This window comes from Cupressus sempervirens, chromosome 1 (assembly GCF_028749045.1).
Source record: "Cupressus sempervirens isolate cs-2001-9-10 chromosome 1, ASM2874904v1, whole genome shotgun sequence".
Lineage (NCBI taxonomy): Eukaryota > Viridiplantae > Streptophyta > Pinopsida > Cupressales > Cupressaceae > Cupressus > Cupressus sempervirens.
Window position 1 is genome coordinate 725,495,654 of NC_143118.1, and position 23,676 is coordinate 725,519,329.

At 34.9% G+C, this 23,676-nt stretch overlaps 1 pseudogene; it reads right to left on the reverse strand.

Moving 5' to 3' along the window:
* Window positions 1-6,519: 6,519 nt before the first annotated feature.
* LOC149579993 (S-adenosylmethionine synthase 2-like) lies at window positions 6,520-16,791 on the reverse strand (annotated as a pseudogene).
* Window positions 16,792-23,676: the final 6,885 nt, after the last annotated feature.

Sequence of the window (23,676 nt, forward strand, 5' to 3'; positions counted from 1 at the left end):
AAGTGCTTGAAACACATGAGGAACCACAACGACAACAAGTCCATGAAGATGATGACTTCATTGATTTTCATTTACCTATAGTTGAAGGTGATGAAGATCATGAAAGCAATCGTATTAATTTATTTGTGGATTTAGGGCCTATTAATGATGGGTTATTTATGCCATCAGATGAGGACATTGCATCTGAGGATGATATGGTTTGATAACCATGCTCACTTTAAGATTATTGTAGGTAATAAGTACATTATAGACACTTGTATATGAGTATTGAGTTTATTTTAAAATAGTTTTATGTTTGGTGGAGGCACATGATATAACATGCTGGAAATTGTCAATTGAATATTTGGGAAACTTTACACAATCAAAATCTAGGAACTTTATGCAATCACCACCTACTCAAGATAAATGTAATATAAAAAACTCAAAAAAATGCATGTTGACCACTGCTTATGTTGATGATTAATGAAATTTGTATATGTTATTGTTAATGGGGCACTAAATTTGAATTTTTTACTAATATTGTTTGCATATGTTCTCTAAAAAACATGTTCTTATTTTTATTATATTGTCATTGTGTACATCTTCAAGAATGTGGCCCAAAGTGCTACAAATTCTTCTGTGGGGGATCCATTGATTTTAAATGCTTTAGTTGAAATGTTAAAAAATGGACAAGGGCAACAGATAACGATGATGGTGCAGGAGGTAAGCTTGAAAATTATTGTTTATAATATCAATTATCAAATGTTACCTTTTATATAATGTTATTTTATATCTATGGAATGCAGGCCATTTCAAAAGTCATTCCAACCCCTATTACATCAGTTAGTACATCTACTACTATAACAGTGATAAAATATGATCAAGATTATTATGCATTTAATAACCTTATTTCAGTTTATCTAGTTACTATTTTTTGTGCTTTTTTATACACAAGAAATTTGGAAGTAACTCAATTAAGCATGTATTTTGCTGGTATGCAGGATTCAACTATGCCCACCAATACATCTATTGCTATGCCAAAGGTAGGATGACATGATTTTTTTGAGTAAGCTTGATTAAAATATTTAACTTATTATACCATCAAAATATTTATATTTGTACTTGCAGAATATTTCAAGGACAACTCCAAAAAGCATGCAATCTACTAGTGTACAGGCTCATGGTATACCCTCTATGTGTAGAACAAAAAAACTTATGACACGAGTTGGATCAAGTGCAAAACCTCATAGAAAACCATCTACATCTAAAACAAATGTTCCTAACGAACCTATTGAATCAGAAATGACTGGCCCTATTAGGAGCACATCAAATGTGGGTTCTTTAAGAATTCTTCCACCTACATTGGAACAAGTTTAGTTAAGGAGTAATAAAGACTCACAATTCCATCTTTAATATAATGTTACTTTATATCTACGAAATGCAAGTCATTTTGAATGTCATTCCGACCTCTATTACATTAGTTACTACATCTAGTACTATATTAGTGGTAAAATCTGATCAAGATTATTATGCATTTATTATCTGCATTTTAGTTTCTCTACCTACTATTTTTTGTGTTTTTTTATACACAAGACATTTGGAAAGTAACTCAATTGACCATGTATTCTGCTGGTATGCAGGATCCAACTATGCCCACCAATACATCTTTTGGTATACCAAAGGTAGGATCTGATGACATTTTTGAGAAAGCTTACTTACATTAATTTCATCTTATTATACCATCAAAATATGTATATTTGTACTTGCAGAATATTTCAGGGACAACTCCAACAAGCATGCATTGTACTGGTGTAGAGGCTCATGGTATATCGTCCATGTCTACAACAAAAACACCTATGACAAGAGTGGGATCAATTGAAAAACCTCATACCAGACCATCTACATCAAACACTAATGTTCCTAATGGACCTGTTGAGTTGCGAATGAATGCCCCTATTAGGAGCACACCAAATGTGGGTTCTATAAGAATTCTTCCACCTACATTGGAACAAATTTTCTTAAGGAGTAATAGAGACTCACAATCAAGAATGTTAAGGATGTTACCAGATACTCCTGAAAATATTGGAATCAGACAAGAAATGATTAAACAAATTCAGCTATGTGGTAGGGCATTACTGGAGACTGCAGGGACTACCTCAGATGAACAGGTAAAATTTCAAAGAGATATAATAAATTCTTGTTCGTGTGAAGTTCATATTTTTTTTTAGAAATATAGATTTCAATTGTTGTTACTTTTAAATTTTCAGATATTGAAAGGATTGGTTTATTCTTAGATTTGATTTATCACTGTTGACTTGGTAGTGTAAGAGATATATTTCATAGAATTTGTTCTTTCTTTTGTTTGCTACTGATATCAATGAACTGAAATAATATTTTTCCCCCATCAATGACTTCTCCCACCAACATCATGTTAGTATAGAAATATATAGGAAAATAAATAGTCACTTGTTGATTAAATTAGTGCTGCTGTATTCAGTGATCAATACTTGCTATATAATTATTGAACAAGTGAAGGAGAATTGTTGCCAGATTGAAGATTTGATATATATATATATATATATATATATATATATATATATATATATATATATATATATATATATTAGATCAGTAATATCACTTCATATATTTATTAGCTATTATTGTAATTTTCTTTCTTTACTTCTGTACTTGAGAGTATAAGTTTGTATGCTCCAAATATATGTTGTTGCATATGGGTGTTTCATATTTATATTATTTTACTGGTAGATAGACATGCCTTGTAGAACTTTATGTATTATATATATTTTTCAGATGTAAACATCAAATCTGAAATTTTCTATAGCTCTTCGTGTAGCAGCAATATTTATTATATATGTGTGTGTATCAATGTTGACATACATGATATAATAGAGTAACAAGTATTCCTTTTTTGGCACATGATTATTTGAAAATTAATTCATATCCTTAGTATAGTCTATTTGTTAGCATTGTCTTTTCTTTGATTGCTCATTTATGGATGATGTCTTTGCACTTGTTCTGGATTTGACAATAGTTTAATATTTTGGTTGGGGTTTAATTGATTTCAAAATTTAATTATAAATACAGGAAGTAAATGAGCAAGTGACTGATGTGCCTGTAAGGGGATTTGTCTCAACCCCCAAGACTACAAAAGTATCATTAGTAACTACAAAAGGATTGCAAGAACTAACAATATTGCTCACCTCTGAAGGAAATGTGCTGAAGGATGAAACAAGCCTAAAATACTTTCACTTTATATATCGTCGTGTGGAAAATTTATTTGGAGATACCATCCAAAGGGATTGGAGGAATCAACCTATAGATAAAAAGGAAGAACTCTTTAATGATGTCATTACAACATTTGGCGATCCTGGTTTTAATAAAGATGTTATTCTAGATATAGCATGTAAGTACATACACTCAAAAAGAGATAATTTAAGGCTAAAATTGGTCAAAAACTTGAAGTATCCGCGTCCAGCTTGGATCACAAATCAAGTGACATGGGATGAACTTGTGAAAGATGCCAAGTTTAAGAGGAAGGTCGATGAGAATCCAAACTACAAGGCATCTATACAAGGAAGTAAAAGACGCCTTCGTGATACAAGCAATGCAACCAAAGCTCGAGTGTCAAGGATCGGTTCTCATAAATTAGGATCTAGTGGATATAATAGCATTCGTGCTAGCATGGTAAGTGAATATTTAATCTATTATATTCACTATCTTAGTAATAATTGTTTAAGTTAATTCGATTGTGTTAGTCATTGTACCTTATAAGTTTATTTCTCTTTTTTAATATAGGTTCACCATTTTGAAAAGGAAGCAGTAGAGAAGGACTTGAAGTATGCTTTGCTACATGGTTCACAAGGCCTTCGACAATATATGATTGATCGAGGGGACAAATTAATCAATAGTGAAAAATTTGATGTATGTAATTTATATATTTTATGACATGGATTAAATTAATTGGATAAATTATGTTTTAATACTTAACTTGTTTTGTGTATAGGAAGCTGAAAATTCAAACTCGTCAACTGAAGCATCTAGTAGTGAGCATGAAGATAAGATGCATTCACACGATGCAATAAATGTTCCTGAAACTCAAAAGTCAACCATCATTGAATCTGAACAAATGGGAGAGAAGAATAATGACGAAAATGTTCAATGCAATGAGCAATTTGAAACGACAATCCGTCTAGTGCCTCGTAGAAAGAGAAAAAAAAGGAAACAGATGCATACAAATATTTCGTAGAAGATAACATAAAAATAGATTAAATTTAATACAACTTTTCCTTTTACTTATAAAAATAATGCATGCATTATTTCTAGGCTTTGTTTCTACTACTGTTATTTGTGCACGTTGTGCTACATTCTGTTCTTGGAGTTGCAAAAAACTTTAATAAATATGTTAAACTAATGAAGTAGCAGTAATTTGTGGTGTTTGAGAACATTCAGTTGGTAATAGTCTTTGAACTCTTTGCATATAACATATCTAATTTGATTGTTGTAAACACATTTTTTCATTAAATTGTTGAGGTTAACAGAAATTAGAAGAGATCAGGGTAATATTGCTATTCTTTTCTATTATTGTTTTGGGTTATTATGTAGTGTTGGGTACAACTTGCAGTTTTTAGTATGGGAGGTAATTTGAAAATAGTTGTTGTAATTTTATTTGGCTTTGACACATTTTTATTTTTGTTATAGATCATTTGGTAAAGCTCTCAAATGAGTTTGTGTTGACTATACATTCATAGGAAACATCAAATTCTACATATACGAGGCAGTAGATTCTATCCATTATCTACCTCTCTAGTGAAAAAACTTCCATACTTCTAAATTTTAGAGAACATATTGGAGACACTCATACAAGGCTGAGAACTGCAGAGACTAACCAAGATATAAGTTGTGTGACTAGGTTGCAATAAATACGTAAGCAATTTCTGGAAAATTTCAAACAGGTAAGCCATTACGCATTCTAATTAGGGCATTCAATAAACATATTCTATTTTTGTAATTACAAGTGGGTCTCTAACCCTTTACCTTATCATTGTTTGATCTCAAATGGATGAATTCTGACTTGTATTTACTGCAGGTTTCCCTAGGAGATGATGGGTAAAATGCAAATGGGTTGTGTGAATTAGGCAGCACATTCAAATTGATAGAGACTGCAACAAATCATTTTAGGTAGTTATTTTAGATTCCTCAACTATGATATATATGAGTTATAAATGTAATATTGAACTATTCTTATTTAATACAATTATTTGAAGAGATGAGGTGGACCACGTGTGTTGGACTTGGATATGAAGTCCACAATGACTGGTGGTGTGCAAGATATCAATGGAGAAGATGTTGTAACTCAAAACCACATCATTACTCGTTGGAGTACATTACTATTTTCAGGCAATTTCGTAATCACATTTCTTACTGCTAACATTATATTATTTTAGAGATCTATGATATATAGTTTTACTGATTCTGAATTTGATTGTCTTCACTTGACAAGAGATCATTACTTACTGTTTGTAGGTAACTTCATCATTAATTTTCTTTCTGCTAACATAACCTTAACTTAGAGATGGCATCATTTTACTAGATATGTATATTACTGATTCTGAATTTGATTGTCTAGATTTAGTTACATCTATCAGTTCCCTACAATATATAATATATTTATGTAATGTTAACTTGATGTGTGTATTTATTGTTGATATGGACAAAATATTAACATGAAAGCATTTATCAAACAATCAATGGGCATGACCAACCTAATTATGGTATCTTTAGCATTGCCAGTAACTGGATTATCATAATTTACAGACTATTAATTGGGATCAGCTTTTCAATATATATATATATATATTTTCGTAAAAGGTCCATACACCCGTACTATTATTAGATAGAAGAAAACATTACAACAGTAGGAATGTTTCCAAGCACAGTCAAAACAACATAAAGTATAATGTCATAATGAGACTGTCATTTAGATCATCAAGAGGACGAAGAAGATTGGGATGCTTGCTTACACATGGCGAACCCTGTATTGTCATATCAGAATTTGTTTAGATCTCGCTATTTCAACACAACCTCTGAGCCATTCTGAGGGTAAATGATTAGAAAACCCAAGGGAGGAATCAAATCTCTAAGTAGAAAATCTGCAGCTGCAAAACTCGACCGGATAAGACTCTGCTCTGTACTCACATTAAAATGGGTACGATAGTTGTGATCCAACAGACACATTGGGTGTTGAAGTTACTAAACCTTTTGAAAAGCGGAGACCATATGAGAAGCAGGGGCAGGTTGTGATTTCAACATACAGCTGCACTCTACCTTTGAAAGAGTACCCTCTATGGTAAATGTAGGTTGCACTACTCCCTCAGGTACTGCTTCAACCTCCATGGGAAAATAATTTTCTTTCCTAGAAACAAAAGTGGGAATCTCCAAATCTGCCCCAACCTTGGCAAGTCCTTTGACTGACCTACTCTCGTCAGAGGGTGAAGAACTCATAACAGAATCCTTGACCTAAAAATGAAGCCCCTTGCATGATGTAAGTTGAACACTCAAATCTGGGTGCAACAGTTGAAACTGGACTTCTAGGGGATTTTGAAGCTGCAAATCCTCCTCTGCCCCCCTCAGATGGTAATTTATAACATTCATAACCTCCTGTTGGTTATTGATAACGTTCAAATTCTCCTGATGGTTATTGATAACATTCATGTCCTGAGAATCACCATTACCCAATTTGACATGATGTAAAAGACCCTCAGGATCAATATCCCTGGAATTTGTAGTGATAGGTTGACAAGACTTGTTCTGATCATCGTGGGAACAAGGGATTTTTTGTGGGGGTTTATTTCTTGAACACTTTTGTGCAAGAGAAGATGGATCAGGACAAAATCAATACCCTCTGCTGGAACCCCACACTCAAAAACCAAATGTCCCAGTTTCATTTGTCTATCATTGACCATGTTAGGAGGATGAATAAAAAAACATTCAGCCAAATCTCTCATCATTTATTTGAGAATGATTACAGCAAGCCATTCAGCCAAATCTCTCATTATTGGGATCATGATGCATTGTTTCACAATTTGATATATGGTGATGTTTAAATTAGAGTACAAGAATTAAAGTTTAAAAGAGACGTACAAGGGAAGACATACTGAGATTCTAGATTAATTTGGAATTTGGGTATTGGCTACTATATTTGGAGTCACTGTAGAGTTTTCATGTGTAATGGCTTGAGAACAAGCCATTTTTTGGGGAGTACTGCTGGAGTACAACTTACCATCCATCAGTTAGAATCTTCCACTTTAAGCATTGTATGGCTATGATGCAACTTCTTTTGTAGAACAGATCTAATTGATAGTAGAGTACCTAGTGCTCAATATTTGACTCACCAAATGAAAAATATTCAGGAATCCAATTAAGAGAACTTCCAACAAGCCCAAAGTGGGTAGAACTTGTATGCAGATGGACATCAGATAGAGAAAGCATTTAAGAGGACAATTTGGTGCTTCTAAAGTTGCAGCTTTTAGACAATTATCTATGCAGGGAAGTGCAAAAGAGAGGCTTACACCATATTCCTATTGCACTTACCAAGTGATTAAAAAAGTGGTACAAGTTGCTTATGAACTAGAATTACCTCCCGACAACAACAATCACTATATTTTCCATGTTTCACACTTAAAAAAAGCTCTTTCACAATAGATCAACCTATCCAATGAACTCCCTTCACTAGTTTCGGAAGGAAAATTGATACTTGAATCCGTTTTGGATGTAAGGGTAAAGAGAAAGCATAGTAAAGCTATTCCTAAATACTTAATCAAGTGTAAGGGACTACCACTAGAAGATGCAATCTAGGAAGGAGTTGAAATCTTCAAACACCCTAACCTGAAATTGACTGAGTTCAACCAATTAGGGGATGGGAGGATTTTGATGAACCCATAAAGTTGAGGCCACCTAATCTGGATGACAGTACTATCTGCCAACTATAAAATTTTGTTTCCTTATAGAAAAATCATGAAAATATCATATTGGTGCCAGTCATGTGGTCTTATATTGTATAGGAAGACAATAATCAGATTTGTTTAAACTTCTTGAAGAAGCCCAGTTTTTTTTCCCTCTAGTGACACTGTGAATGCATGAAGCGTTCATGTATCAAACTCAAGTTTATCAACCAATGACCACCCATTCCCTACATATACATGCCACATTTGATTTATCTTGGCACACAATTTATATAACATGGGTTGTGAAACTTTTAGACATATCTTTAATTACCCACTTCACACATAATCTCCCATCCTTGTTCCCGATTGATATCATACCTTCTCTATCAAAATTTCTTCCTTTCAATATCATATTATATGATCATGTCTTATCTTTGAATTTGGAATATGACAGAGAGATGGTTAGAGTAGCTTAAATCATTGAATGATATGCTCTGAGATATCCCATTCACCGCCTTCAATAGAAATATACCCAACTTCTGTATATAATTTTTATTCATTTGTAGAGCATGCGTTGTGACCTTAATGTTGGAGAAAAAACAAAGGACATCAGGCTGCTAGAATTGTTCCTCATGAGTATTATTATCTTTGATGCATCCATATCATAGGATTTGTCATTGGTACATTCTTTATTCTGTCATTAATTAAACTTCATAGCATCTTTTCATCGTCACTGCATATCATTACTTTGATGATTGCTCACAAGTCACAATAGATGGGCCTCTGTATTAAATCTTTAAACAAACTATTACTTACCATTAATTTCTATTTATGTTTTTCTGATATTGTATATATTTTCAACCAGTGTTCCTTAGTTTTTATTCAAATCTTTCAAATCACTGTTCCACATGATGCCTGATAATAATATACCTATTATCTTTTGAAGCCTCTTATTTTCATGTACTTACACAGAAAAAAGTAGTCACAAACTCCATGTCCACTCACTGTAGAGTATGAGGGCAGAGTATGAGGTAAAGCATATAAACTTTTCTATTTCTGAGTTTCCAGTTTCATTCTCTGATATGCGTGTAGATTATATTACTCCCTCAATCTTGAGATACAACTGACTAGGATGTGATCGTGAAGTTATTGGTATCTATGTAATACATTAAGTACACAATCATATTTTTTTTCTATGATGAAGATCAACAATATCATGAATGCCCTTGACATCCTTAATACTTCATCAAGTCTCCAATATTATCTCTCAAATAGAGGCAAAAAATTTGGGCTCCATCACCCTTGAGGGCCATTACAATTTCCTAATTGAAATCCTGGTCATCTCTTCCAAATTGGCCATAGGTAGAAATCTTTTGGAACCTCTGATCTCTTCCCCTCTTCAAATCAAAGTTGATTGCAATCACATCAGGCCTGAAATCAATGGTCTCCTCAAGTACGATGAGGATTTCCTTGTTATGGATCTTTCCAGTTCTCTGTGTGTCCAAAAATATAGTCTGTGACACCACAATGCCATATAAAACTTGCATGATGCATCGTCTTGCAAGCCTAGTGGCCACAAAAATTTTGCCAGCCTGTCTGATTATATATGCTCCACTAAAATCCACCTTGGTTAGATCATTTCCCAAGAATGCCCCTCCTCCATGAGCTCCCCAACCTCCATATCTATTACTGAATGGGGTTCTATCAGAAACTTTCCTGATGGATTCAAGTGGAAGATAGTGTTCTCATCTAGGTACTTATCTGGGATCACTGGTTTAATGACATGCTCCTTGAGATCTGCCACAATCTAGTCATTGGTGACAGTTTTGTCATGCTGAGTGGAGATAAGAACGGTGTGCTCAACATTCAAGAACCATGACACCTCCTTTCTTTATGTACTCCATGGTGACCTGGGTCTTACCATCATGCATCAACCAAGGGTAAGTACCATACTGTTTGACCTCTGTCAGCTTGGCACTCAACTTGGTGGCCAAGATATGAGTGAGAGGCATGAGCTTGGGCATTTGATCAGTTGCATAGCCAAACATGTGACCCTAGTCACAAGCTCCACTTTCCTTGGGCCTCTTGGTAAGATGTTTGTGCACACCCTGGGTAATATCAGGGCTCTCAGGGCTCTACTACTTAATGTTCGTTTGCACCTTGCAGTTATCAGCATCCAGATCAACATCGTGGACAGCTGGTGTGTACTGAGCCCATATCTAGGTTTCTCACTATGTTTTTAACTTTGATTCTGATTAGGTAACTGCCCATCAATCTAAACTGTACATCTTGAACTTAGTGTAAATCACCATAATAATCCATCTTTGCTATGATTAGTACAATCATCTACATATGGAGCAATACTGTTGATATTGCTCAAATATGAAGGTTAGTTAAAATTAAGAATGGAGCACAATAAATTATTCAAAATAACACCAGATGCACAAAATATTCAGTTAAGTTCAAGGAGACCAATAAGAGCAACAGAGTCTTTTTAATCATTATATATGATTAAATATGGAAACATGCATATATTAAAGTTGTCTGTTTTAAATATGCCTGTCTGTTGTCTTACAAACAACATCTTGAATCCACACATGATATGCACAATCCTATTAAACTTCTAATCATTGCACATCTCATAAGTCATGTAGGAGGTAAACTGACATGGTTTAAGTATGCTAATTACATAATAAAGTAAACATTCTGGATTTATTTTCTGAAATCTTAGATATGATCAGGAGTGCCTTTGAAGATTATGAAAATGCAAGAATTCCACGAGCCTCTATTTTTGATGAAAAATCTCCCTCCATCGGTGTTAAATCAACTAATGCATTCTACAATTGTTTGTATTTTGTTGTTCTACAAGGCTAAATATTATAAGTGACTACAATCTGATGAGTTTCTTTTATAGTTATTTTTTTAGGTCTAATGGAATGCATAAGCAACCATCAAAGTTAGGCAACTATTGCTTGCAAGGTAAGTAAAACACAATGTATATTCATCCCACTCATTGACATACTACTGGCTTTGAATATTAGTGCATTTTTTTATTATGGAATGGCAGGTAGTGTGCATCCACATACTTGAAATTGGATGGGTATGTTATAATAAAAGTTGGAGCATTTGTTGTGAAGATGAACAATTTAAAGCTACAGGATTTGCCCTTCATTTTACCTACATAAGGATAGTATGGAATAAGAATAATAACCATGGGGCACATTACCACAACTGCCAGAAGAGAAAGATATTCTTCATTGCCGGGTCAGTTCTGTTGCATTTCATTCATTTTTCTTATGTCTATGTGATTCATACATAAATATGGTGCACCATTTGGTATTTGAAACAATAATTTTCAATATCCAAATTAAGTTGAGTATTGAAGTATATGGTGTTAAAATTTCTGCTCAAATGGATGGGAATATTTTCCCCTCTGTTGTATATCTACTTTGTTTGTTGTTATCAATTAAACTATACACATTGCACATTAATGTCTATCTTCCAACATCTAAATGTGATGAATGTTTTAATGATATCATTAGGTCTCTAGCTACATCCTGTATTTGGGAAAAGATGTTTTATACTACCTCCAAAGACAGACTTAGAAGGGAGCTTGATGGTGTTCACTATGACTTGCAGGCCATAGACCTCACTGAGATGGACATTCATGTCATTAGGGACCATGCCAATTAGATTGTAGTAAAAGTGCAGGAATTTTCAGATCTCATGAGCTTATAAAAAGAGTGACATATCACTCCAGAAATCTAAAGAAGAAATCTCCTTATCATTTTCTTCATAAAAATGTGTATTTACAGCAAGGATCTTTTGTACTACACCATTAAACTTGTTGGTCGTGTAATATGAAGGTGTTTGGGTTAGTTTAGGCACTTCACTATGAGGCTATAGAGTTAAGGGAAGTCATTGCGGTGGATATTTAATATCCATGATGTACTTTATTGGTTGTGGTGGAGCAACTCCACATCATTTTGTAAGAAAAGCATTGGAAATAAATAAATTAATACGAATTTTTCTTGTGAATTAAGTTTGTTATGGTACATTGTTGACTATCTTGTAAGAACTATTGAAAATAATTATAGTTAATATTTCTATTATTAAACAATAGATGTAGAGATTGTAAGAAAAAAATATTTTTAATAGATTCGTTTAATAATGTCTCTTAGAGACAATAGTCGGATGTAAATATGTATTGTCCCTTTGGAGACAATAGTTGGGATTGAAGTAAATTGTCTCTATAGAGACGAAATTACTTTTGATTCATATTGTCTTATAGAGACAATACTTTACGACAATTTTTAAGACACTCGGTTAAAGACAAGATGTGAGACGATACATAACTTTTGCATTGTCTCAGATAGAGACAATTGATTAAGGAATTGTCGTAACAAATGTCTTTATACCCCCTCCATGTTGTAGTGTGGCCATGAGAAGTTTGGTTTTTTTCTATATTCAGCGTGATTTTCTTATTTCTATATATGCATATTTTAGTTCATTTTTAATGTTTCCTTCTGAGCAAGATGGTTACTTTTGTGTTTAATAGTATCTGCTAACCGGAAAGAGTTATATCCACAGCCTTGCTATAGTTGTGCCAAGGCTTTTCTGGAATATGGAGCATTTTTCCTCATTTCTCCATAGGATAATGGCACGTAATAAAAATTCTAATAAAAATATTAACTAATTAGATTAATTAGAAAACCTAAGTTATATATAATAAAAATTCTAATAAAAATATTTACTAATTAGATTAATTAGAAAACCTAAGTTATATATAAATTCAAAAATTAATGGGAGGATAAGGTCACTCTCTTATAGTCACACCGCGATAGTCATAAACATATATTTTAGTTAAATAATTCTTATCAGTACTTGTACTCTTGTGATACATTTTGAATTCATTATAAATAAAATGAAATATACTAATTGAAATTTATTTTACCTTCTTTTTTTTAATAAATATTAAGTTTTTGAAAAACTAGATGACAAATTTCTAACTTTATAAATTTTCTATATTTTAATTGATCGATGGAACTAGATTGTTATATGTGAATCATCATATAGAATTTTTATTATTAAACTAATTTTGACATATTGTAGTTTCTTTATATTTTAATTTTTGCAGTTAGCAAAAGGATATAGTTATTCTTGTTTAAAAAATAATAATATTAAATATTAACATTAAAAAAATAACAAGATAATAATGAAAAGAATGTAAATGAATAAAAATGATATTAAATGTTACTTGTTATGTAATTATTTTTAGAATATTAATGTTTTTATTATTTTTATATTTAAATGGAAATTAACATGATATATAAAAATTTTTATTAAAAATAATTTGAAAAATATAATGCTTAATTTCTATATCAACATATATTTATATATATATTGGTGTGGGTTTATTTTGTTTAAGTTTGTTTGGAAGGTTATATATATATATATATATATATATATATATATATATATATATATATATATATATATATATATATATATATATATATGTATGTATGTATGTATCTATATATGTATATATATATATGTATATATATATGTATGTATATATATATATATATATGTATATATACATATGTATATATACATATATATGTATATATACATACATATATATATATATATATATATATATATATATGTATGTATATATACATATATATGTATATATACATATGTATATATACATATATATATATATATATATATATATATATATATATATATACATACATACATATATATATATATATATATATATATATATATATATATATATATATATATATATATATATATATATATATATATATATATATATATATATATATATATATATATATAAATATATGGAAAGCTCTTCTTAGGGGGAAGTATCCTTTATATTATCAAAATAAAACGTATAAATGATATTGGAGATCTCTCTCCAGATACAAAAAAATTTGATCCAAAATAAGTTAGGCTACCCAACTTTAGTGATACAAATATTCAAAGTCCTTTATAGATAGATATTAGCCTAGAAATAATTTCTTCTAGAAAGAGATTAACATTAGCTGGAAAAAAAAGTCTCTGATTTAGTCATACTATTCTCCTTTACTATGCATGACTTGAACAATGTGTAGGCCTTCATCATAATCTTCTTCTTCCCTTCAACCTCCAAATAAAAAATTTCTAGTAAATCACCATTGGAGATATTAGTGTCTATCATCTCCATAGCATTGAGCACCTCCAAGTATAACTCCTCAACAACCATTCTACAAATCATACCATAAAGCTAACATTGGGTGTTCTGAGGCTTGGATGATGGGCTTAAAAGTATTGAATACAAGCTTTCCATCGTGAAATATCCTCCTATCTAATATTTGACCTCTAGTAAAGTGATCAAATTCTCTTTCTCTTGAGCATTGGCGAGTTTGAAAATCATGTTTATTTTCTCCTTTGGTGTCTCCTCTAGCAACTCCACTTCAGTGCATCTACAATTTATGCCCAAGAAAGTCTCCATATTGTAACTAAGAAATTGTGTCCAAAGTATGAAGGCTCTGCTCCTTATATCAAGCACAAAACCTGCTCTAGATCTACTAGAATCCTCACCATGGATTCAAAGGATGGTAGCAGAGATATTGGGGACCAAAAACTTGTACAAAAACTATCACCTCCCTCCTATTGCATCAGATAACCCTCACTGAACTAGCTAAATATAGATCTCAAGAGTGTTGTAATGTCTTTCGTAATGATTTCATGCAAACTCATTAGGATAAGATCATCCTGTCCAAACACCTTCTATAAAATAGAATCAATCCCCAAATTCGCTAGATAGTCTGCAACTTATTTCCCTTTACAGAATACATGCTAAATGCAGTAATCTTGCAATAACTTTAATGCTTCTTCTCTCCTCAGAAACTAGTTAGCTAATCTTTGGCTACAGAATTTTTCTCTAGCCACATCTTTTATTATGATTTAAGAATCCCCCTCTATTATTAAATTATCTACACAATTGTTTGAGTGCCAATGTAATCCTGCTTCTAGAGCCGATATCATGGCCAGATTTTTGGTTGTTATCCCAACACTGTGAGAAATTTCTTACAAAAATTTTCCTTGATCATCCCTGATGATTACTCCTAAACTACTTTTACCCAAATTGCCTCTGTTGACACCATCAAAATTCAATTTCTTCTAACTTGACGATGGACCATGCCAAACCATGGTACTTCTTTGATCTTTTTTTTTTATGATCATGTGATCCCCTCATAGTTTGAATCAAAGTCCCATCTCGACTGATAGTGATAGTGCAAACCATGAGTTCTAGAAATGAAAAGTTCCTCAATGTATTCATAAGTCTAGTATATGAACTCATTTATTGTCAAACATTCCTCCTTAAAAAGCTTCCTATTCTACTCCTTCCATATATGCCACACCATCATCAATGAACTCACTAACCAAAGAAATCCTCATTTAGACTTTATTCTATCTATGGGCCACGGAGATTGAAACTCAAATAAGGAGTAATTTATGACAACAAACCACTACATCCTACTTAACAACCCATCCCAACATTCACATGCAAAAGGCCACTAAAATAGAAAGTGATCTATTGTCTCCTCTACTTGCTTATATAAAATGCAGCAATTGGGACCTACAATAGCTATCGATTTCAATCTACTACTTGTCAGGATCCTTCCATGCAATTCTACCCATAGAAAAGCCCTTACCTTTGAGAAAGGCCCTTTACACCAGCAAATCTTTGATGGCCAGAATGGATTGATTTTCCTTTGCCTAAGTAGTTCATATCCAAGATTGACCTTATATACTCCTAATTTGGAAGTAGACCAAATTAAAGTGTATTTGAAAGATGAGTGAAGCACAATTCTATTCAAGAGCATATTATATAAAGTAATAGAATGAGGCAAAGAGGCATCTCCTGTGAACCTCCATCTTGCCCTCGAATAGGAAAAAGACTCAAACACCATAAAATTTGCAACCCATTGGCCCTCCATGGCTTCTGTTAGATTAACCCAGTCTTTATCTAGGAAGGAGTCAATAGGTGGATCCCCTTTCCATGAATCCCTTCAAAATCTTGTTCTTTTCCCATTGCCAATCTACCATGATAGATGCCCTATTATTAATTCATGCCTCTCCCATACGTGTCTCCAAAAATGAGATCTCTTAGGTATGCTTGCTACCATCATAATTTTGTCTGGTTCCCACGAGTCAACCATGATTTTTCCAAAGTCATATACAATTTCTAAATCAACTTGGCACCCAATGCTTGATTTTGTAAAGATATTTTATGAAGATGTTCCCCTCCATCTTATTTTGCCAAACAGGTTGTATCCCAACTAATAAGGGGAATCTTCTTCTCATCTTTAGAACCCTTCTAAAAAAACTTTTTGAAGATACTATTGTATTTTAACTTGCCAAAATTCATAATTCATATTTCCCTTCCTGCCTTTGAAATATCCATAGTCAAATAAAAGTGAAATATTAAAAAAAATACCAAATTTTTAAACCTTATAATATATTTTGCGGCCTGCAAGTTCTCTGCCGTCAGATCTAAGGAAGATCTACGGAGGGCGTTGTGTCGCTACAGTGAAGTTGTGCGAGATTTATGTTAGCGACATCACGCCCTGTTGACGCATGTCCGGTGGGTCAAATTTGCAGGTCATCCAAGATTCTTTGGTGGGTCAAAAAAGTTTCATGGCGGGTTGGAAAGGTTCCATAGCACTGTGCGTGCTATGTTGCTATCGTGTGTTGGCCGAAAAATCTTCATAGCGACATAGCACCCGAAGAAAAAGGTTTCACGGTGGGCAGGTTGCATCACCGAAAAATGTTTGTGGCGGCCGGGCGAATATGTGGTTTACGGGCCAAAAAATTCAAAAGGCAGCAAGGCGCCATGTCGCCATCGAAAAAATCACAAGTTTTTCGATTGCGACATAGCGCCCGGCCGGCCGAAAGGTGTTCTATGGTGAGTCCAAGTGTTGGTGGCAAGGTTCACAGTAACAGAAAAGATCAATGGTAGGAGCCTCAAGTAGGCGAGTTTGGGTTGCATTTCGCCCAGTTGGAAGGGTCCTTGATCCACGCTAGAAAATCAAAACATGCCACATCTACAAGGAAGAGCTACTCAATGAGTCGAGGTAGTACAAGTCACTAGGATGATGCTACACAGACCAGTGTGGGGATGTCATGTGTATTATGGGGCCAGAGTTTCTAATGTGATTAGTAGGATCAGGGCAAGTCTTCACGATTCTCGGACCAAAGTCAGATCGACGGTTGGCACCATCTCGCCTTTCAAAGTTGCACAGAGAATATGATGGCAACATAGCACCCTTCTACCATGTGTTCGGTGAGTCTCAGATGTCAGAGAGGACCTGTCAGACAGTGGTACGTGGCCAATTCCTATTCATTCATGCACGGAGGGGAATGATCTATCTTGCTCATCGTCAGATCGATTCGTATCGATGGATGGTGCCATCTCGCTATGGTGAAGTTGTGTAAACTTTACCATGGCAACATAGCGTCTTGCTGACACGTGTCTCGCTGGCAGACCAAGGTTGATGGTCAGCGGCTGGTAGTTAATGTCGCAGTCAGGTTTGTAATCACCGCAGTTAATGATAACAATTCGAGGGTGGCGCGGTTAGTTCAATAAAGAAAGGTCAACCATAGAGGACGTCCCAGGTGGAAAAACGAAAAGAGGCAATTGGCCCGTGTGGCCTAGTTGGTACATAAGGAACTGTTTGACTTGTTTTGACCTCGCTGATTCATGAGCCAGAAACAATGAATTAGGTTTTTTTTGCCACGAGATTTCGATCCTATGATCAATGCCACCAACTCAGAAGTGAATGCAAGGTGCAAGGACATTCCACCACCATTATAGATCTATCTACTATGTTAGGGGATGTTTTTGGTGCCGTTCTATCTTCTCCAGGCTCTTTCTCAGAGAAATATCAGATTTTGGTACTCAAAACCACCAGATCTTTGATTGGATTTTCAGGGTGAGAACTTAATGCCAGTAGTTGAGAAGTAAATGCAATGCAAAAAATCTTCAGTTATGCCTGAGCTATAAAGGCAATTTTGTGATCTTTTCTTAAAAAGGACTCCTTTTCTGATTTCTCTGCTACTTCTCACAGGTATGCAGTGTAAAATTCCCTTTGTCTCTGAGCTGTATAACATTCTGTATCATCTCCTTCAGCCATCAATGTGTATGTGCATCCGTCTTGCCTCTCATTGGTGTATTGTTGAGATCTATGACTTGCATACTGTGTCTATTTTCAGCCTATTGGATAATATATAAGTGAAATTCTTTTCCTTGTGTTATTTAGTTTGGTTTCCTGATCTGTATGTGGTTATTGATTGACATAAGTCTGGGTGTGTATGTCTTTTGAATGTTATCTTAGTTTTGTACTGCATATATGGGCAGAAATAAAGTCTAAACACTCTATTTTGGTGCATCACCTCCTTATATTAGACTAGGTATATTTTCTTTCATGCTCTCCTTCTCCCTTTTCCTCTCTAAGAGTAGATAGGTGCGCCCTGATAATAAGAGGAAGTCGGCCTTCTTCGGAGACTCAACCTCGTAGTTCAAGTCCCACAGCTTGGAGGTTGTTTCCATATTTCACTAGGTTGTCCTTGCGCATAGGCCTTGGACAAGGGTGAAAACCTAAGTGATAACAGTTTTTGGCACACCTGGTGGGACACCTTTTCAAAAAAAATTTAAAGTCTATTGGTGTCAAGAAGAAAGAGTTTCAAGATTGATGCTGAAGAGGTAGTGCTGGCTTCAGTATTCAAGCCTTTGAGAGGCTGATTCTTCAAAGTACTTGGTGACTTTGAACATCAACAAATCTTGTTCCAGACCAAAGTTGCAGCAATTCATGCCCACGGCTGAAACAAGGGCGTCTTCTAGAGGTAAATTTCAATATCAAGATCTTTCTCTTTCAAATCCTAGAAGAAGGAGGACTAGAACTTCATTATCACGAGTTAGGGGTGTGATAATAGTTAATATACCAATAAGATCTATCTCTACTCCTCCTACTATTCAAACTCAGCCTAGATTGCTATCAACACTCATCAAAAGAACACTTGTTTACATGGCATAGCCAAGAGTTCATGCTTTTTCCACCTTCAATGGTGGAAGTCCTCTATTGTTAGCCCAAAGACATGATATACCAGTATCTGCACTAAAAAGTATACCTAATTTTACTGGTGAAACTTCCATCTCCCCTTTAGAGCATATCCAAGAAGTAGCAAATGTCTGTAATATTCATGGTATCACAGAGGATGATGTTGCTGTCAGACTTCTAGCCTCATCTTTAAAAGGAAAAGAATTACAGTGGTATAGAGGCTTAGCTCATGGTTCTATAACCGATTGGGATGGACTAGGAGCATGATTGTGCAAAAATTTTGAGGATAAAAGTGACTATCTATCACTTTTAGAGTAGCTGACTACTATAAAAAGAGCCCCCCATGAGTGTATGACCGATTTTAACTATAGATTTCAAAAGACATGGGATAGAATACCTACTACAGTGAAATCTACCCTTGGTAATGCCTTCTTGCATTACCTTAGAGCTTTTAACAGTGATATTGCCACTACAATCCAAACTATGGGAGGAGATACCTTGCCTAATGCCTATCAGATAGCCATAAAAGCTGAGAACATCCTAATACAAGGAGGAAAGTTGGCTCCAAGGCCCCCTATGCCTTTCTTTCTTGATGTTCCCAACCACCAACCAACAATGACCCCTCTTCCTACAAATTCTACATCACAAGCCCTTACTCCAATTCCCCAAGCTTCCACATCCTCAAATCGGATAGATGAACTCAAAGAAATGCTCCAAGGTCTAGTGCTGAATACAAATAAGATAGAGAAGACCCTAGATAAAAAATTGGAAGAGTAGGGGAGGGAGTTGAAGGACCAAGGGAAGAGATTAGAGGATAGTTTCTCTATGATACAAAAAATGAGTAACAAGGTGGTGGCCTTAGAAAGGCAGCAAGCTCAAGGTGGCAAGCCTCCCCAACTTCAATATCAATCTCCAAATGGTGGTAGGCCTCCTAATCAATGGAATAAGTCTTTTGATCAGGGTAGGAAAAATAGTCATGCTTTGGCTTCAATTTCAAATCAGAATAGAGCTATAGTCCTTCAAAATAACTTGGCCCAAGATCAAGATTTCTATCCTTCTTGCAACTATTCTTATGCCTATTGCATGTGCCAGAAGGCAGAATCTTATTTGGCCCTAACTGACCAAGAACCTGCAGCAAAGCAATCATACAAGGAGGATCATTCCAAGGAGGCCTCATATATTCAAGGACATGATGATTTCTCTTTTATGAATCATTAGATTGGGGAGCATTATAATGTAAACCGGGATTCTGTTGCTCATAACACTAGAAGTAAGAAGAGAGCTATGGAACATGCTACTCCTCCTTCTCCTAAGCAGGCCTCAACTTCAAGTGTTGCACCTCATGCACATGCAGTAAATGAACAAACAAGTACTTCACAACAACGAAAGCAAGATTCTAGAAAGAAAGATGCAAGTGATCCTTATGTTGCCCCATCTCAACCTCTTATAGGTGCAGCTCTCAAAGTTTCTACCAAAGTTCCTAATGCACCATTTAATGTGGTAGAGAAAATGAAGAAGACAAATGTGAATATTTCTATGTGGGATGCTGTTGCTACCATACCAATGTAGAAGAGGATGCTGCAGCAAGAATTAGAGAAGATTGAACCCAAGGATCAGCCATCTACTATGGAGAGTGTCACAAGTCTAGTACAACCAGCAGGGGATGTGGAGACAAATAAAAAGGTTAGACCTCCTCCATTCTATGTTTCTCTGATTATAGGAGGCAAATTAGTCCACAATTGCATGATAGATTCATGGACTAGTAGCTCAGTAATGCCTAGGTGTGTTGCTGATGCTTTAAGAATGAAATATGATCCCATTGTTAGGGATGTGTTACAATTAGATGGTAGTACTATCAAAATTGTGCGTATCCTTAGGAATGTGGAGATGGCCCTACATGCATGCCCTGGTTGCACTATAATTCAAGACATATCTGTTGCTAAAGTCAAGCCCTATTTTGCCATCTGTCTTTCGAGAGACTTCACTGCTCAAATTGGTGGATTCATATCTATTGATTGGTCATATGTGTCATTTAAGACCAGATATGGAGCCAATGCCTCAATTAGAGAAGAACCTCAAGCCCTTCATCACACTGAATCTTACACCCCTAATTCCATCAACATGAATTGCCCTATTCTAGAGATGAATGAAAATGACATAGTAAATGAGCCTGTCACTTCCATAGTAGAGATTCCTGATTTCTTCTTGAATGAATGGGCTAGTACATATCAGTTTGAGCCTATGATAGAGACCCTTGAGATAGGCCTTAGTACATATTTCATAATAGAGAAAGATGCTCAAGTTCCTAATCTTGTTGGGACTAATGATGATATAAATGGAACATGGAGTATGTAATTTGATGGCTCAAGGAATAGAAATGGATCAGGGGCTGGTGTTATGTTGATCTCTCCTGCACAAATAAGATACTACTTCTCCTTTAGGCTCCAATTCAGTTGCACCAATAATATGGCCAAGTATGAATCTTTGATTCAAGGTCTCTTACTTGACCAAAAGAGAGGAATTCAAGCCTTGAGAGTATATGGGGATAGTGAGTTGGTAGTTAATCAAGTGAGAAACTAGAATATCACAAAAAATGGCTTGCTCAAGTCTTACAAACACAGAGTCTGGGATTTTCTTGAGGGCTTCAATGCATTTAATATTCAAAGCATTCCTAGGAAAGAAAATAGACATGCTGATAGACTTGCAGCAGTGGGTGCTGCTTATGATGTACCAGGGAATCTTGAGGAAGAAAATAAGCAAAAAATAAAGGTGGTAGTAAGGCCTTCCATCCCTGACAACAACACTCATTAGCAGGTGTTTGATTCTGATGAGAAAATTGTGAGTTTCTTGTAGAATGAGGCAGAATTCTTAGATAGAAAGCAGTCAAGACTGCAAGATCAGTATGGTGATCAGATCATTCATCTTAGTTCTAACAAGTTGCCCAAGGGTCTCATTACCTTGGAGAGTGTCTTGAATCCTGATGATCAAACAAGAGGCAAAGGAATGAATCTAGCTGCAGAAAAGGATGATCATGCCCCAGTTACATTTGCTGATGGAAAATTTTTGAATATGGGGAAGGTATGTTCTGAAACTGAGCAAGAAAACTTCATTCAGTTATGTCAAGAATTTAATGATGTATTTGCTTGGACATATGATGACTTAAAAGCATTTGACCCTAGTTTGTTTCAGCATACCATAGATTTAATTGATAAGACCAAACCAGTAAGGCAAAAATGGAGGCCAGTGAATCCTAAGATTGAGCCTCTAATGAGAAAGGAGCTATCCAAGTTGATAGAGGCTAATATAATATTTCATATCAAACACTCATCATGGGTAGCTAACCTAGTCCCTATTATGAAGAAGAATGGAGAAATCAGACTGTGTGTGGACTTTAGGGATCTTAATCAGGCTTCCCTTAGAGATCACCATCCTCTCCCTTCCATGGAGTAGATTCTATCCAGAGTCAGTGGGTCAAGGAGATTCTCTTTTCTTGATGGATTCTCTAGTTATAATCAAGTGCTGGTTAAAGAATCTGACAGACATAAGACAACATTCACTACTAAATGGGGCACCTATGCTTATTGCAAGATGCCATTTGGACTAACAAATGCAGGTGCCACATTTCAAAAGGCAATGGAGATGGCCTTTAAACAATTAATTGACAAGTTTGTCTTCGTATACCTTGATGATATAACTGTATATTCAAAAACTTTAGAAGATCATTTTAATCATCTAAGATAGGTATTTCTAAGATGTAGAGAGTTTGGGGTCTCCCTCAACCCAGCCAAGTGTGTCTTTGCTACAAGCCAAGGAAAACTATTGGGACACATTATATCTGAGGATCGGTTGACCATTGATCCAGAAAGAACAAAGGCAATACTTGCCCTTCCTCTTCCTAAACACAAGAAGGGGCTGCAAAGTTTCCTTGGTAGAATAAATTTTTTAAGAAGGTTTATTCTTAATCTTGCTACCATGGTGAAACCTCTTATAGCTATGCTTAAGAAAGGTATGGTCTTCTCATGGACCAAGGAATGGAAGGAGAGTTTTGAAGAGATCAAGGCAACCATAGCCTTAGCCCCTACTCTCATGAACCCAAATTTTGAGAAAGAGTTTATCCTCTACACTCTAGGTGGTGAGTCAAGTATCTCTATTGTCTTGACTCAAACAAATGACAAGGATGAGGAGAAGCCCATAGCCTTCTTTGGTGAAGGGCTCAAGGAATATGAAGATAAGTAAAACTTTGTTGAGAAGTAGTCCCTTGCGGTCATTAGAGCCTTGAAGAAATTCAAGAACCTCTTTTCCCACAATAAGATCCATTTGTTCGTGCCCCATGCCAGTGTAAAAGACTTCCTGTTAAGCAAAGATATCAATGAGAAGAGAGTTGGATGGATCACTAAGGTAATGGAATATGATGTTGATATTTAGATTACCAAGCTGGTAAGATGGAAAGGGTTGTGCAAAGAAATGTTATTAGACCACGATTCAGATGAAGAGGCTGCTATGGTATTAACAGAGCAGCAAGAGGAAGGAAATGTTAGTGATCCAAGGAGCTGGATAAATGATATGAACAGCTTCTTATCATGGAA